The sequence below is a fragment of the Mobula birostris genome, chromosome 22, assembly GCF_030028105.1.
Source record: "Mobula birostris isolate sMobBir1 chromosome 22, sMobBir1.hap1, whole genome shotgun sequence".
NCBI lineage: Eukaryota > Metazoa > Chordata > Chondrichthyes > Myliobatiformes > Myliobatidae > Mobula > Mobula birostris.
This window is the reverse complement of record NC_092391.1, coordinates 32,442,747-32,459,042: the sequence shown is the minus strand read 5'-3', so window position 1 is coordinate 32,459,042 and position 16,296 is coordinate 32,442,747. Positions and strand designations below refer to the sequence as shown.

The 16,296-nt window shown below is 40.5% G+C and overlaps 1 long non-coding RNA gene across 2 annotated transcripts in view; it reads left to right on the top strand.

Moving 5' to 3' along the window:
• The window catches only part of LOC140186354 (uncharacterized), a 52,178-nt gene that overhangs the window by 3,492 nt on the left and 32,390 nt on the right, over positions 1-16,296 (top strand). For both annotated transcript variants that reach the window (XR_011882847.1, XR_011882846.1), the window contains exons 2-3: positions 6,834-6,992; positions 9,477-9,577. This is a non-coding gene — a long non-coding RNA (uncharacterized lncRNA). The remainder of the gene's footprint in view (positions 1-6,833; positions 6,993-9,476; positions 9,578-16,296) is intronic.

Here is a 16,296-nt window from a genome sequence, read left to right as displayed (position 1 = left end):
CTCTTCCTACAGATGCTGCCTGGCCTGCTTCATTCACCAGCAACTTTGATGTGTGTTGCTGAGGTACTAGTATAAGTTTTCAGGGGCATGCAAGTTAATAACACCACTCTTTTTTATTTCCTAGTTTTTTACATTTGGGGATGTTGGATTTTAAATGGGGAGAGGTGTTGTAGTGTGAGTGTAATTAAAAGTAAGTTAATACTGATTATTATATCGGGGGGGGGGTCTACTTCCGTTTTTGTTCGCCCATTGGCCCTTGGTACATAGTGTCCCCGCCATGCTGTACGGGTTGTAAAACTCTCTGTATATACATGACGTTTTGAAGTTCGAGATAAAGTTGTTTCTTCGGCATGAAGTTGTCGAGTGTGACTTTTTCAAAGTAGAAGTTACCACAGTATAAGTTACACAACCTTGAAATTTGTTTGCTCACAGGTAGCCACAACGCGAGAAACCCTGAAGAACCCAATTAAAAATTGAAGAATATAAATTGAAGTCCAACACCTGATGTGCAAGAGAAAGAAAAATAAAACACAACCATGTAAACAATTGAAGTGAACATTCCAAAGCAAATTAGATCTGAACCCCAGAGCAGCCTGAAGTAGGCCCAAAGCCTCACTTATCAGTTCATCATATTAGTGGGCATGTAGGACAGCAGTCAAGGTTGTCTTCATAGCCTCAGCACCATGGAGAGAGGAGAGACCATCATGGAGAACGAGCAAAATCAATTCTTGCCTCTGATCCCGACATCCTGTCTTTTCAGTCTACCTGGGCCAGTGTTTAAATTGACCAAGCGACAGGACAGTAAAAGGCTCTGGTACCTTGGAGAAAGAAGTGTACATTGGGGGGATATCAACTCTCACCTCCAATCAGGACTGGTGTTTAAATTGTCTGAACAGCAGATCTTACCCCGCACTAGGACCTGGCTACTGCGAAGGACTTGAGGCCTAGACCACGCCACCTAGTGATTCACTGCAGGCCCAGGTTTTGCCGCCCAGCCCAAAGCCACTCTCAAGCTCTTCAAATTAGCTTGACACCAAGATTGATCCAACCTCACACCCAAGCCAGTTGTACGGGCATCAGAACTCCTCTACCCAGGTCCTGACTTCTTCAGTTGGCACACAGAACGATCCATCCCTGCAGCTGGGCCAGTTATGCAGGCATCGGAACTCCATCTGAAATGATTCTGCAACACCTCATTTTGGCTCATCTCTAGAACTTGCATCACCATTGCTCGCCACTTCACTGTTTACGGTGATAATTTAACACCATTTACTTCAGAAAAGTACTTTTAGGGATGTTTTAGTTGGATTTCTTAACTTTTTATCAACCGGTGAACTGTTACATGCGTTTGGTAGTACAAATCTTATCCTTGATCAGTCCAAACAAGCCTGACCGTTCTCTTACATTTATACTGTTTTTTTGCCACGAGTGATTTCACACGTGTTTTTTTCAGATACGGTACTTTTTCACATGGATGGTCTGGAAGGTTCTGGGGACTGATATCACACACTTCCAAAATTGGTGCTGTGAATGCTGACTCTCTAAGTACACAAATCCTCCAACTATTGATAGACCAGATATTTAATGTTCTATGTGGTAGGATCAACCTGGTCTGCAAGCTTCTTTAAACTAAGTAACTTTGTCAGTGTGTGTGCTTTGATGCATGCCCAACTGACATAACCTCACTGCCTTACACACTGCAACTCGCCTCCTGCTGTGGGCCAGCAGTTTGTGCTGTATAGACAGTGATATTTGTTTGCAAAGCTATCCCTTTCACTTCTTACTGATTATTGTTTTCCATTTACATTAAGATCTGAAGACTGGCTGCCTCTTACGAAAAGAAGTTGAACAAAGAATATTGTTTGGAAGTTTAATTTACCGAAAGAACAACTCTTTGATCTACTTGAACTACTCAGTTCCTTCAGCATTTTGTGTGTGTTGCTCCTTGTTCTACAAAAGTGTCAGCTGCTGTGTTAGAAAGCTGAGTTTGGCAAAAAAAAGCCCCCCTTGTCTTGGACAATGAATATCCATCACACTTCCATTATGGCGATATAGTCAATTTGGTCATCTGTCCTGCAGTCTTTGCTCTTTAGGTGCAGAAATATCACACCTGTTGGACAAATTCAAGAGGAGAGTCTGTTTCAATACTCCCTTCCTGATCTTCATAAATGCCTCACTTATTCTCATAGCGTTATGAAGAGACACAGCGTGGAAATAGGCCCTGTAGCCCACCATCACACTTGCCTGTTCCTCTTGACTGACCAGCTCTCCAGAACTTGATACAAAATTGGGATGGGCTCCTGAAGCAAAGTCTTCTGATGGTTTCTGAGAACTTCCACACACTACAGTTGCAGCACATCAATAGCCCTTTCCATGCTGGTCATAAATCTACTTATTTAACTTAAACCATCTATGTAGATCTGTTATAGTCAATCTCTCTTTATTCACCAAAATCCACACTCAGTGGGTACTATATTCAGTGATATAGTTTCTCACTGGAAGCACACAATAGTTTCACAGATATCAATAGCTTTGTTACTACCTTACTTCCATTATCATTTCTGACTGATCACCAATTATCTGGGGGACTAAAGGCTATCTGTTTACTATTTTACATCCCAACAGATTAGAATTATAAGCTTCAGGAAATATAAATGTAAAATTAAATTAAATTAATATAGTTTTGAACAAAAATAGGATCACCCATTTACTCTAGTAGGCAGCCCTGAATGAAGAGCCTTGTACGTTTAGTGCTGAGTTTCCTGATCTTGGTTAGTGGGATTTGCAGAAAGGAATCTTTTTTTCCCCAAGGGTGACCGAGCCAGTCTGCCAATGTACAATCCTTGGTAGCTGAATAATGGCCCCATTTATGGGGTTTGAGCATGGATTCTGAGTAAGGACTGTATGAGCATCAGCTGTGAAGCTTTATGCGGATGAATACTTCCTGATAATGACTCTCTGGGTTCACAGTTTTAGAATCAGAGAGCATAGAAGGAATCTTTTTAGTCCATCATGCCTCTGCCAGCTTTACACACTGCTCTCCAATTAGTTCCACACCTCCACTTCTCCTGAGAGCAGTACAAATTTCTCCTCTTCATTCTGCTTCCAACTTCCCAGATGTTAATAATTTGCTTTGTGAAGAATTTTTTTTCCTCTATCAAGAAACTGCAAGTCACTTGCCTTTGCTAAATCTACACTTAACCATCCCTGACAAATAATTCACAGCTGAGCACACAGTGTTATTCTGGAGAGTGTTAGGAAATATGGATTTGGAAGAGATTTTTATACTCTAAACTTTTGGGATGCCACAGTGGCATAGCTAGTAGAGTTCCTGTGACCTGGGTTCGATCCTGACCTCCTGCTCAGTCTGTGTAGAATTTGTAAATTGTCACTGTGACCGTATGGGTTTCCTTTGGCTATTCCGGCTTCCTCCCATATCCAAAACATTTGCAGATTGGTCACTAAACTTGCTGTTTTAAACAGTGCCTAGTGTGTTGGTGAGTGATAGAATTGTAAGTTAACACAAAATGATAAATGAGACACTAACATTCATTTCAAGAGTACTAGAATATAAAAGCAAAGATGTAACATTGAGGCTTTATAAAGCACTGGTGAGGCCTCACTTGGAGTATTGTGAGCAGTTTTGGGCCCGTTATCTTAGAAATGGTGTGCTGACTCTGGAGAAGGTTCAAAGGAGTTTCACGAAAATGATTCCAGGATTGAATGGCTTGTCATATGAGGAGTGTTTTATGACTCTGGGCCTGTATTCGCTGCAATTCAGAAGAATGAGGGGTGACCTAATTGAAACTTACTGAATGTTGAAAAGCTTCGATAAAGTGGATGTGGAGAGGATGTTACCTATGGTGGGAGAGTATAGGACCAGAAGACACAGCCACAGAATAGAGGGGCGCCTTTTAGAAAGGAGATGAGAAAGAATTTTTTTAGCCAGAGAGTAGTGAATCTGGTGAATCATTGCCACAGGCGGCTGTGGAAGCCAAGTCTTTATGTATACTTTAGGCAGAGATTGATAGATTCTTGATTGGTCAAAGCATGAAGGGATATGTGGAGAAGGCAGGAGATTGAAGCTGAGAGGGAAAATGGATCAGCCATGATGAAATGGAGGAGCAAACTCGACAGACAAAATGGCCTGATTCTGCTCCTATATCTTATCGTCTAATCTGGAGGGATTTGATGCAGATAATATATGGCATGGAATCAGTTAATATAAACTGGTGCCCGATGGTAATCGTAATCATGATCAAAGTAAACATTGAAAACTCTTGTTGCATTTTAACTAACATCACTACAACAGGGCTTTAAGTAACACAACAGTTCCTGATCAACTATTGTAATTGAATTTACTGTATATTATATATCTAATATATCATTGATGCTTTTGAATGGCACAAGCCAGTGTTTTGTACGAAGTCAAGAACCTATGTCAACTTTCGGAAATGAAATGCTTGTGGTTGGCACAGCTTCCATTTTTGGGAGACCTGAAGCAAAAGAAATGTATGTATAGAAAAGGGAATTATTGACAATTATTAAGCTGAACATATCAACATGATGGGCCTCTTTTATCTTTTGGAAAAAAATCATTTTTCTCCCCTCATGTACTTACTCAATTCATTGTAGCATACATGATTGCTAGAAAGAGTTTTGTGAAAAAATGATAAATTTTTAAAACTTCATTTTTTCCAGACATATTCTATTACACTGCACTGAGCAACAATTGAAAGATTCTCACTGTCCATTATTGTGAATCTGGCACTTAAGCAAGTCTCAATCCAAGATCTAATTCAGAGATAAATGGTGTGATTTTTTTTGTGCAGTATCTTAATTAAAAACTAGAACTAAAAGATTACTGAAGGCAAGCTGGCAATGTAAAAATAATTGGTCCTGAACCTCTTCACTCTTCCCACTAAATTGTGTACTGTCCATCATCACTTTCCTTTGGGATTAATAAAGTATCTATCTATCTGTCTATTTTCTGGTCATCAGTCGGTTCTTCAGTACTATACTGCTCACTTTAAAAATCAGCTTCATCGATAATTTTGAAGACAGCAAACCTCACACGTACCCTCTCTCCTGGTAAACTGCCGCCTTAGCTCCAACCTTCCTATCTTCAACAATTAATGCCCATCTCTTCCTTTGTCAACTGATACAGAGACTTTCTTCTGCTGCCTCTACAGTGATCCTAACCAAAACTACAGACAGCATTTCTTGGCATGCCTTTTCTGCTGCCTTGGAAATAGTCAATCTCACTAATCTCCTCCAAGCTCTCTGTTCTTCTCATACTATCCAGATATAGCCAGTGCATTTCTGACAGGAAGACTTTTACACTTCTTACAATAAGATCTCCAGATATGTTCTTGATGTATTCCCTTGTCTATCTGCTCCCCTAGTGCCATGATTAGCTTTTAGTCTTGCATGAAATTCATTCAAGTTCTATATTTGCAAATGTGTTTTGTTACATAAGACATCTAAACTTACTTGAAAAAAATTTAAAATCAAATCAGAAAGTTAAATGAAATTTGATGGCCATGATTTTAAACTATAGGAATAGAAATAAAGGATATTTACAGTTAAAATATATTCCAAGGTACTTCATAAAAAAATCAAATAACAGAATGCTAGAACATGAGATGTTCGGAAGTCCAATTGACCATCTAGTACGAACAAGGATTCAATGAGGATTGTAAAAATGGGGTGGAGAAGCAGAGGCATTTCAGATGGTAGAGTATAAAGTAAACGCAAGAAAGAATGCAGAATGATAAATCTTTAATTCTCCTCCCTATCTCTTGATCTTTTTGTTGCTCATGTTCTGTCAAATTGTTGGCCAAAGATGCTCTTTAGGGTAAGCTGCAATTTCATCCAGGTAGTGGTAGTGATGAACAAAACTAACTATGATTGTGTCAGGTTCTGTAGCTTTCCCTATGGCTCCATATCTCCTCCTATCTCTCCAGGTGATTAGATTGCTTCAGCTGATTTAATTCAGCTTCCATCACTATTTCATCTTAATTGATGCTAAGAAACCTTTTCTGAGCCCCCAGACCTGACTATTCACATATTCTCTTGTCATTTTATATTCTCCATATCAATAAACTTCCATTTTAAATATTTTCCTAAGTGATTAATCACTCACCTTTTCATTATAAAAATTAATTTCTCAGAACTACACATTTGAACTTTCTCAGTCCACTTTTAAATCATACCATCCACCTCAACATCCACAAATCACACCCAGGACAGCCTGTGAATCCAATGCTATAATAGAACAAATCTAGTTTTCTTCTCTCAGTGAAGATGCCTGATAGTTGTAAAACATATCTGGGTCACTGATGTGCCTCTGGGAAGTACATAAATACCATCATAATTTGATTTATCAAAAACGTTCTCCAACCCCACCAAAGTGGATGAATCATAATTGCCCTTTAAAGCGGTCCAGCAAACTAATTAATTCAGAGATCAATTAAGGAAGGACAATATATTGTCAACCTTTCTGGCAAAATGTACATTTTATGAAGAAATATGCCTTATTGTATTTTGTCCTTCTAACACTATTCACTGTCATGCCTACTTGGACCCTATTGTTTCTTACTCACAGAACTGTTCAGTAAGTGTCTCAGCTTCTCCCTCTCAACCTGCAACCTTCTGTGAATTTCCATTATGACCAGACAGTTCTTAACATAACATCATCTATGATCTATTCTGTTATTTGAATACAACTCGATGAAGTACCTTGGAATATGTTTCAACAAGTGTCTGATATTGTTTAGTTTTGCCGTTTCAAACCTTGACCTCCTCTTTGCATTCCCTCTTCTGATTTTCAGGCTTTTTCCATGAAAGTCAGATTCACCTATCAAGTACTTTAACATCATTACTTAAATAGATACTGACCTCTACTTCTTGGTGACAATTATGAATGACATTTTAACATGAATTTTAAAGGAGTTTGGATGTTCTTCCAACTGTTTATTCTGCTTCCCAAGGCAAGTTTATTTTCTAAAAAATATACTGTATTTAATTCATAAATTGAATTGAATTGACTTTACTTCCAGCATCCTTCACATACATGAGTAAATATCTTTATGTTATGTCTCTATCTATACATACCATGTGCAATCATAGCAATTTATAATAACTTATAATAAATAGAACAGTCAATGTAATATAGAGTACACTTAATCAGCGTGAGTTCATCAGTCTGATGGCCTGGTGGAAGAAGCTGTCCCAAAGCCTGTTGGTCCTGGCTTTTATGCTGCCGTACTGCTTCCCAGATGGAAGCAGGTGGAATAGATTGTGGTTGGGACGACTTGAGTTCCCAATGATTCTACGGGCCCTTTTTACACAGCTGTGCTTGTAAATGTCCTGAATCCTGGGAAGTTCACAACTACAGATGCACTGGGCTGTCTGCACACTCTCTGCAGAGGCCTGCGATTAAATCTTGCAAATACTGTATATGTTTCAGTAGAGTTATAGACTGCACAAGATATATCAATCCATTTGCATAGGAAGTTTACATTACATATCACTTTTTCTGCAGGTAATTTTGATGATGGAAGTTGGGGCGAGGGTTTGTGTGATTGCTTATGTGCCAGCAATTTAATGTGCATAGTTTTCTTATTGAACTTTTGTACTGGTGCACCAGACTCCAGTACAACTCCTACTATGTAGTCTGGACTTTGGACAACTCTTTGAATTGTGCATCTGCCAGCAATAGATGTTTTTTTCCTCAGTCTTTGTGGCTGGGAACAGCTTGTAGAACATGGAGCCCTCCATTGCACAACCATTCTGGATGAACCTCAAAAACCACCGCTGCATTCTTGTCCAGGCAATCTTAACAAACACATTTAGGTGAAAGATGATCACAGCCTTGTTGCAATTGTCTTCAAGGAATGATGGAGGATCTGGCTAAGAGGGGAAGGGTCTTTCTCACTAGCAGCCATGCAAGTTCTTGGTGCCTGTTTGAAATTCCCTGATAAGCATTCTGCCAAATAATTTTGATAGTGTACTTGAGGAACCGTCCGAAATGACCCTCCGCCATATCATTCTTCCTCACTGCCTCAAGACTACCTAATTCTTTTGTTCTTATGTACATACCTTTCTACATGAGACAAGTGGTATGACATGATCTGACTGAATGGAACATTTTATGTCATTGTGTCACCCAGCGTGGAAATGGATGCATCATCCCCTGGGTCTAAACCAATCACTGAGCACTCATTTACACTAATCTTAATTACAGTCCCATTAACCCCCTCCAAGTTCTACAACTTAACTAGAACAAGATAGAGTGTCGGCGATCCAGGTCACACCCAGACCACTGAAACTGTGAAGAGGTAGCTCGATCAGCTGCATTTCTGTGCCCCCTAAGACCAATATATCCAGATCAATCCTTCACAACACTGGCAAAAGGTGGAACCTCAGCACATAATGATACCTTATGTTTGTGTATCCATGGTTTCAGAGAGCAGGATGAGGGGCCTGTTATGTAAGTGTCTGTCTGTCTGTCTGTCTGTCTGTCTGTGTCTCTCTCTCTCTCTCTCTCTCTCTCTCTCTCTCTCTCTCTCTCTCTCTCTCTCTCTCTCTCTCTCCTCCCCCCCCACCCCCACCCCCGATCACATTTCTATAGGATATCTTAATCTACAGAAATGGAAAATGGGTTGGCTGCAGCACAGGAACAATGTGTAGGCCTCAGCCATGCTGTCAGCAACTCAGCCTGATGACCAGCTTCTTCTTTTCTTCTCACAAATATGAGGCTATACAGGTCCCAGAAATTCAGTTTCAGCCGCAACTTGACAATATGCTGCATCACTTCCTTGCAAGTGCCCCCACTCCTCCGTGCCACTTCCCCAGCACCTTCAGGTAGTCAGATCTCACAACGAAAGGAAACACAAGAGAATCTGAATGCTGAAACCTGGACCAATAAACAGACTGCTGGAGGAATTCTGTGGGTGAAGTATCATCTAGGGGGTGGGAGAGAACTGATGATGCTTCAGGGTCAAAATACTACAGCAGGACTGATTCAACCCAAGATATCACCAATCCCTTTTCTCCCACCTCCCCCAAGTACTTCATGATCCGCTAAGTTCCTCCAGCAGATTGTTTGTTGTTCACAGTGAAAGGAGTAGAATCTATCAAATAATTTGCCAAGATCTTTTGCTGAGACTATTTCTATTCCCTGGGAATAGAAATTTTCATTTTCATTGTTGTATTTCTTTGATCTGTAAACAAATGGTAGGGCAAGCATAATATGGCACCACTAACCACAAACATAAATGTTTGACCAAGATGCACCTGTGGCCTGGGATTGTCACTCCCCTCCTCCCCTTTTTGTACCCCTGCCTCTTGTCAGTCAACCTGAATACCAAACAAGCCTCAATTATTATTGTGTATACTCAGCTTGATCTCAATTAACTTGTCAGCATGTCTTCGTTTACAGGTTTTATTTATTTTTCTTTGTCTCTCGATAGTGGCAGAGAGGACACTGAACTTCAACACCTGAAAGAGATACATAAGTAACCTCGGTTGCATTTTGGGAAGTCAAATACGGATTGGAAATTTACTGTAAAAGGTAGGATGCAAAGGGATGTTTATGAATAGAGGGAGTTCACATTGAAAGCTCCCTGAAAGTGGCACCAGAGGCAGATAGGGTATTGAAGAAGGCACATTGCATACTTTGCTTCATAAGTCAAGCATTTCTGTGTGATACAGCTCTATAACTGTGCTGAACTGTCTGCTGAAACTCAGTTGTTATCTCACCTAGCTGGTTCTACCCAGGAGAGTTTGCTTCATGCTGTAGCAGATGCTCTGGCAGTACTATGTTTGTACCAGAGCCAACTTCTTGAAAATTTTTATTTGGCTCTCTTTTTCTAATTTTCTTCTTTCTCTCTTGTGAAGGGGGTGTTGAAAAACAGTGCCAGCAGTTTCTAAGCACTGAAATAAGATTTTTAAAAAAAATGTCACATTTAATCTGAAAAAGTGTGAAAAGGCTTCTTAGAGATTGTGAAGAGTTCAGAGACAGTCCCAGGCAATCCTCACCAAATGTGCAAGTGGGGAGCAGTTGTAGCTGAAAAGCCATGCAGGTCCAGAATGATAGACAGAGTAAACCTTTATTCAGTAAAGTTCAACATGGGGGAGACCAGCTGGAAGAATCTCCCGAAAACTGTCATGAGCCCTGCAGGCATCTGCAGTTTGCTAGAGATCATTGATCTTCCATGTTTTTCGAGCACCTGTATTTGCTAACTGTTAACTTAACTAGATTGTTAAGCCCTTGTGCTTTCAGTTTAATGTTGTCAAGTTAATTGTGACTTGCATGAGTTCCCGTATTCTATGATCATTTAAAAAAGACTCTCAGTCAGTGCATTAGTGGAATCACTGTGTTGGAGAGTATGATTTGTCGCACAATGTCGTTTAGTCGTTCCTCTAAGGCTGTGTTGGTATTCTCAGGTCTAACCTCATTTCCATGTCTTCATGGAGATTCTGCCTTTCCTTCACTCCTGGGTTGAGGCACAAGCCTGCCATCCACCATGCCTAGCCTGAAGTGGTGCCAGCAACCGCCGTGACAGAGAAAGCCGGCCATTCCTCTGCAGGGATTCAGTCCTGCAAGCACTCACCACGACACAATGACTCCACTGAGGCACTAAATGAGAATGCGGGAAACATGTACCAATCACAATTAACTTGACAAGATTGAACCGAAAGCACAAGAGCTCAGCGGCTGTCGTTAAGCAAATACAGCTGCTCAAGACACATAGAAGATCAATGATTTATGGCAAGCCGCAGATGCTCACAAGACAAAAACTCAAATAAACGAAGATTTACACTTTGTAGCTTCAATTATTAGATTAGATTAGATTACGAGGACACTCAGTCCTTGTTTATTGTCATTTAGTAATGCATGCATTAAGAGATGATACAATGTTCCTCCTGTATGATATCACAGAAACACAAGACAAACCAAGACTGAAAAACTGACAAAAACTGCATAATTATAACATATTGTTACAACAGTGCAAAGCAATAATTTGATAAAGAGCAGACCATGGGCATGGTAAAAAAAAAGTCTCAAAGTCCCGATAGCTCCATCATCTCACGCAGATGGTAGAAAGAAGAAAAACTCTCCCTGCCATGAACCTCCAGCGCCACAAACTTGCCAATGCAGCACCCTGGAAGCACCCAACCACAGCCGACTCTGAGTCCGACCGAAAACTTTGAGCCTCCGACCAGCTCTCCGACACCGAGCACCATCTCTGCCGAGCGCTTCGACCCTGCCCTAGCGGCCAAGCAACAGGCAAAGCCAAGGATTCGGGGCCTTCCCCTCTGGAGATTCTGGATCGCACAGTAGCAGCGGCAGCGAAACAGGCATTTCAGAAGTTTCACCAGATGTTCCTCCGTGCTTCTCACGTCTGTCTCCATCAAATCAGGATTGTGCATGGCATCCTACTTAACAAATAACAGATATTCATTCCGGAGTGGGCGCTGCGCGCTGCTTCGCGCCGCCATCTTCTCTTCCGTGCATCATGCATGCAAGTGATTAGGAGTCTTCAATATTGACCATGATTATATCTGCTGCATCAACTTGGTCATTCTGGAACCACCCATGCTTTCATGCATGAGTCTGAGGGACAGCACCCCCTTCATCTATCATATACCCAGCAACAAGGGAACAAAGAGTTCAAAGAACTCAAGAGCATCAAGTTGCATCTGTGGAGGTGAAGAGATGATCAACGTTTTCAGTTGAGATCCTGCATTAAGACTGTTGTATCCCCCATCTGTGTTTCAATGCTGTAAAATACCTTAGCTGCCAAGATGTTTTCTTTTAAATGTGTGCGGCTTTCTAGATTAAAACTGGCACCATTATTGGGAACCAGAGAAGCTGTTGCATCTCTGCGTGCCTCCTTTTTAGAAAATTTCATCCATTGTTTTTTAGTATCTAAGGTTGGGCACGTGGCCAAGTGATTAAGGCGTTCGTCTAGTTACCTCAAGGTCGCTAGTTCAAGCCTCAGCTGTGACAGCGTGTTTGTGCCCTTGAGCAAGGCACTTAATCACACATTGCTCTAGTCTATGCGAGGAGTGGTGCCCCACATGGACTTCCAACATGTGCCTTGTAAGGCATGAAAATGCCCGACACAGGCCTCTCATGGTCTGAGTTGATGTTCCCTCCCCCCTAAGCTATATAGTATATTTCATGCTTCTTTCTCACTGGCACAATCGTGGCTTGGATTATCATTGTAATCCAAGTAATTTCAATGTGTGAGGCAGGCTTGACACTATATGAATCACCGATGACCTGTTGAGGAAGTCCATCTGCTGATATGGATTGGGAATTGGTTAATAGAGAGAAAGCAAAGAGTAGATATAAACTTATCTCCTTCAAGTCGATCAGCATTGGGGTCCTGCAGGGGCTGGTGCTTGCATCCCAGCTATTTACAATTTACAGTATATCAATGATTTGGCTCAGAGTCCTAATGGTCTCATGTCTATATCTGGTGGTATTTTGAGTAGAGAGCAGAATGCATATAGGCTTTAAAAAGTTACTGACAGGCTGACTGGACAAGATGAAGCAGATGGAATATGCCACAAAAAAATGTGAGGTCATTTATTTGGCACAAGAATTAGAAAAGCTGAGAATTTAAAATGCTGACAGATCTGCCGGCACTGGAATCAGGACCAAAAAGAAAATATTAAATCAAATCAGCAAAGGTTGCACTGGGCAAGCTGTGACAGTCGCCATTTTTCTGGCTCCAATATAGCATCCCAACAACTCACTAACCCTAACCGTAAGTCTTTGAAATGGAGAGGAAACCAAAGCACCTGGTGGAAACCCACATAGTCACAGGGAGAACATACAAATCCTTTACGGACAGCGGTGGAATTGTACCCTGATCTTAGAGCTGATGTTGTAATAGCATTAACTGCTATGCTACTGTGCCAAAAAGATAAGCTCCTGGAGGAATTCAGTGGGTCAGGCAGAATCTATAGAAGTTTCAGGTTGGGACCCTCCATGTGGACTGTTCCCAGCTATTCACAATCGCCAGTCACTTTCAGTAATCCGCAATGAAGCTGAAGTGTCTCCACCCAAAATGTCCCAGTCCTGCTGAAGGGTCTTGGCCCAAAACGTTGATTGTACTCTTTTCCATAGATGCTGCTTGGCTTTCTGAGTTCTTCCAGAATTTTGTGTGTGTTGCTTGGATTTCCAGCATCTACAGGTGTTCTCTTGTTTGTGACTGTCTGTATTTCTCCACAGACACTGCCTGGCCTGCTAGGATCCTCCAGCATCTTATTTTCTGCTTGCAAAAATTTGATATTAGGTTGTACCTAATAGAAATAACTGAAATATGTTACATATATGTAGTGAGCAATTAAGACATCAAATAGTGTTATAATTTTTAATGCAAGAAGATTTACCTATATTGATGAAAAATACCCTACTATAATTATACGGTATCTATAATTTATAATTTAGAGTTGAGACGTGCAAGGCAATCCTTCCCTGATATTATAAACAAAAACAGTAATAATGCACATGCCTTATTTGCTACAGTTAATAGGCTTACACGTCCTCATGCATCAATAACAGCTGAACTTCTATCTACAAAGTCATGTAATGACCTTGCGTGCTTTTTTTACTGACAATATTTAGAAGATTAGACATGCTGTCAGTATCTCTGCATCAGATCAGAAGTCAGTGTCACCATTTCACTCACTAAGAACTAGTTTAGTTAAGATGGTACAATTCAGATCTATTGACGATAAAACTAGAAGAAATAGTGCTACACTTGAAATCCTCCTCCTGTTACCTTGGCATTTTGCCCACAACCTTTTTAAAATGTTTTTTAATTGCATGGCACCAAACATTCTGCTCTTCCCTTCTATCAGGCTGCTTCCCAAAAGCCCTGAAAATTGCAGTTATTAAGCCTCTTTTAAAAAGGAATGACCTAGATGCCTCAGTAATTAATAACTATGGGCCTATATCAAACTTACCATGTTTGAGTAAAATCATTGAAAAGGTTGTTTATCAGCAACTCAATAGTTTTTGGCACTAAGCAACTGTCTGGACGTCGACAGCACTGAGACTGCTCTGGTCAAGGTTTTAAATGACATCCACTTAAACCATGATGATGATGAAGATGAAATTTCAGTTTCAGTTTTACTGGATCTTAGTGCTGCTTTTGACACAGTTAATCACAGCCTGGAAAACTGGGTGGAACTTTCTGGTGCTAAAGTGATTTAAATCGCATTTGCAGGACAGGGACTATTTTGTACTGATTGCTAGCTGCAGATCTGACCGAACAAAAATGACATGCAGAGTGCCTTAAGAGTCCACACTAGGGCCTCTTATGTTTAACATATACATGCTCCCTGTAGCTCAAATCATGGTAAGCAATAGAATATCTTACCCTAATTATGCAGATGACACTCAGATTTATATAACAGTGTCATCAAGTGACTATGGTCCCATACAATTGCTGAAAAACTGCATTGAACAAATCACAGATTGGATGAGCCAAAATTTCCTCCAGATAAACAAAGAGATCACTGAAATAATTGTTTTGTGCCAAAAAAGAACAATTAAAAGTCAGTGCTCACTTAGTATCCCTGTCGTTACAGACCACGTACCAAGCCAGGAACCTTGCTGTTGTGATGGACTCTGGCGTAAATTTTAACTGCCACGTTAAGACACTTACAAAGTCAGCCGATTACCATCTTAAAATATAGCGAGAGTTAAAGGGCTTATATCTCAGCAAGATCTAGAAAAACTCATCCATGCATTTATTTTTAGTAGACTTGACTACTGTAATGGCGTTTTCACAGGTCTGTGTAAAAGATCTCTCAGACAGCTGCAGCTCATTCAGAACACTGCTGCTAGAGTCCTCACTAAGACCAAGAAAGTAGAACACATCACTCCAGTTCTCAGATCACCACACTAGCTTCCTGTCCATTGGAGGATTGACTTTAAAATATCACTACTGGTTTATAAAACACTGAAGGGTCCAGGGCCAAAATACATCTCTGATCTCTTGCTGCGTTATGAAACTTCCCAAGCTCTCAGGTCATCAGGGGCATGTTTTCTTACCATCCCCAGGGTCAAAATTAAACATGATGTAGCAGCTTTTAGTTACTATACTCCACACATCTGGTGAAACCTTCCAGAGGATCTGAAGTCTGCCCCAACATTACGCTCTTTAAAACTTTCCTTTTAGCTGTAGCTTTTAATTAGAATCTCCTGCAATGTAACTTCTATTTATCATATTTATTTTAATGTGATTTTATTTTTTTATATATTGTCTGAAATTTGATGTTTGATTTTTTAAAATATTTTTCTATGTAAAGCACTTTGAACTGTCCTGTGTTTGAAAAGTGCTGTATGAATAAATGCTTGCTTGCTTGCTTACTGTAGGTGGGATTGTTGAGTATAGATTTGTTCATCTTACTGAAGAAAGTATGGTGTTTGTCAAAGAGGAAATGGCAACAAATATTCACTGTGCAGGTTCCAGATATAGTGTGTTTACCATGGGAGGAGAGATTGAGTAGAATCTCAATTACCTGCCCATCACCTCCCTCTGGTGCTCCTCCCCTTTTCCTTCTTCCATGGTCTTCTGCCCTCTCCTTTCAGATTCCCCCTTCTCCAGCCCTTTATCTCTTTCACCAATCAATTTCTCAGCTCTTCACTTCACCCTCTCCCCCTCTCCTGGTCTCACCTATCACATGTCACATTGTAGTTATTCCTCCCTGCCCCCTAGCTCTTTACTGTGATTTTCCCCCTTCCTTTCCAGTCCTGATGAAGGGTCTCGGGCCCAGACACCCAACTGTTTACTCTTTTCCATAGATGCTGCCTGGCCTGCTGAATTTCTCCAGCATTTTGTGTGTGTTGCCTTGACTAGAAATTCCCCTGGACATCCTGAATACCAAGCATGACATTTTTCAATGGTTTGCGTACAAGGACATTTAACTATCAACATTTTGCTGTCATCAGCGTTTTCAAAATGCTCTACTTATCTCTTTCCTGCATTGAACTGGATGGCGTGAAATGGAGACAGTGCTGGGAAGTATCACTGATGTAAATGATCAGCCACAATGTGGTGAAGCAGGCTCAAATAACTAGTCTATTCCAGCTCTTAAAGTCTTAAATTCTGATGTTTCCATTTTTATTGTGAATTATATAGACGGATAGAATTATATAGATAGATATTGCTGTAATGTGAGCATAATTAAAATAAGTTAGTACTAATTAGGATAATGGAGGGTTCTACTTCTGTTCTTTTTACTTCCAGTGAGCTTTGTATATAG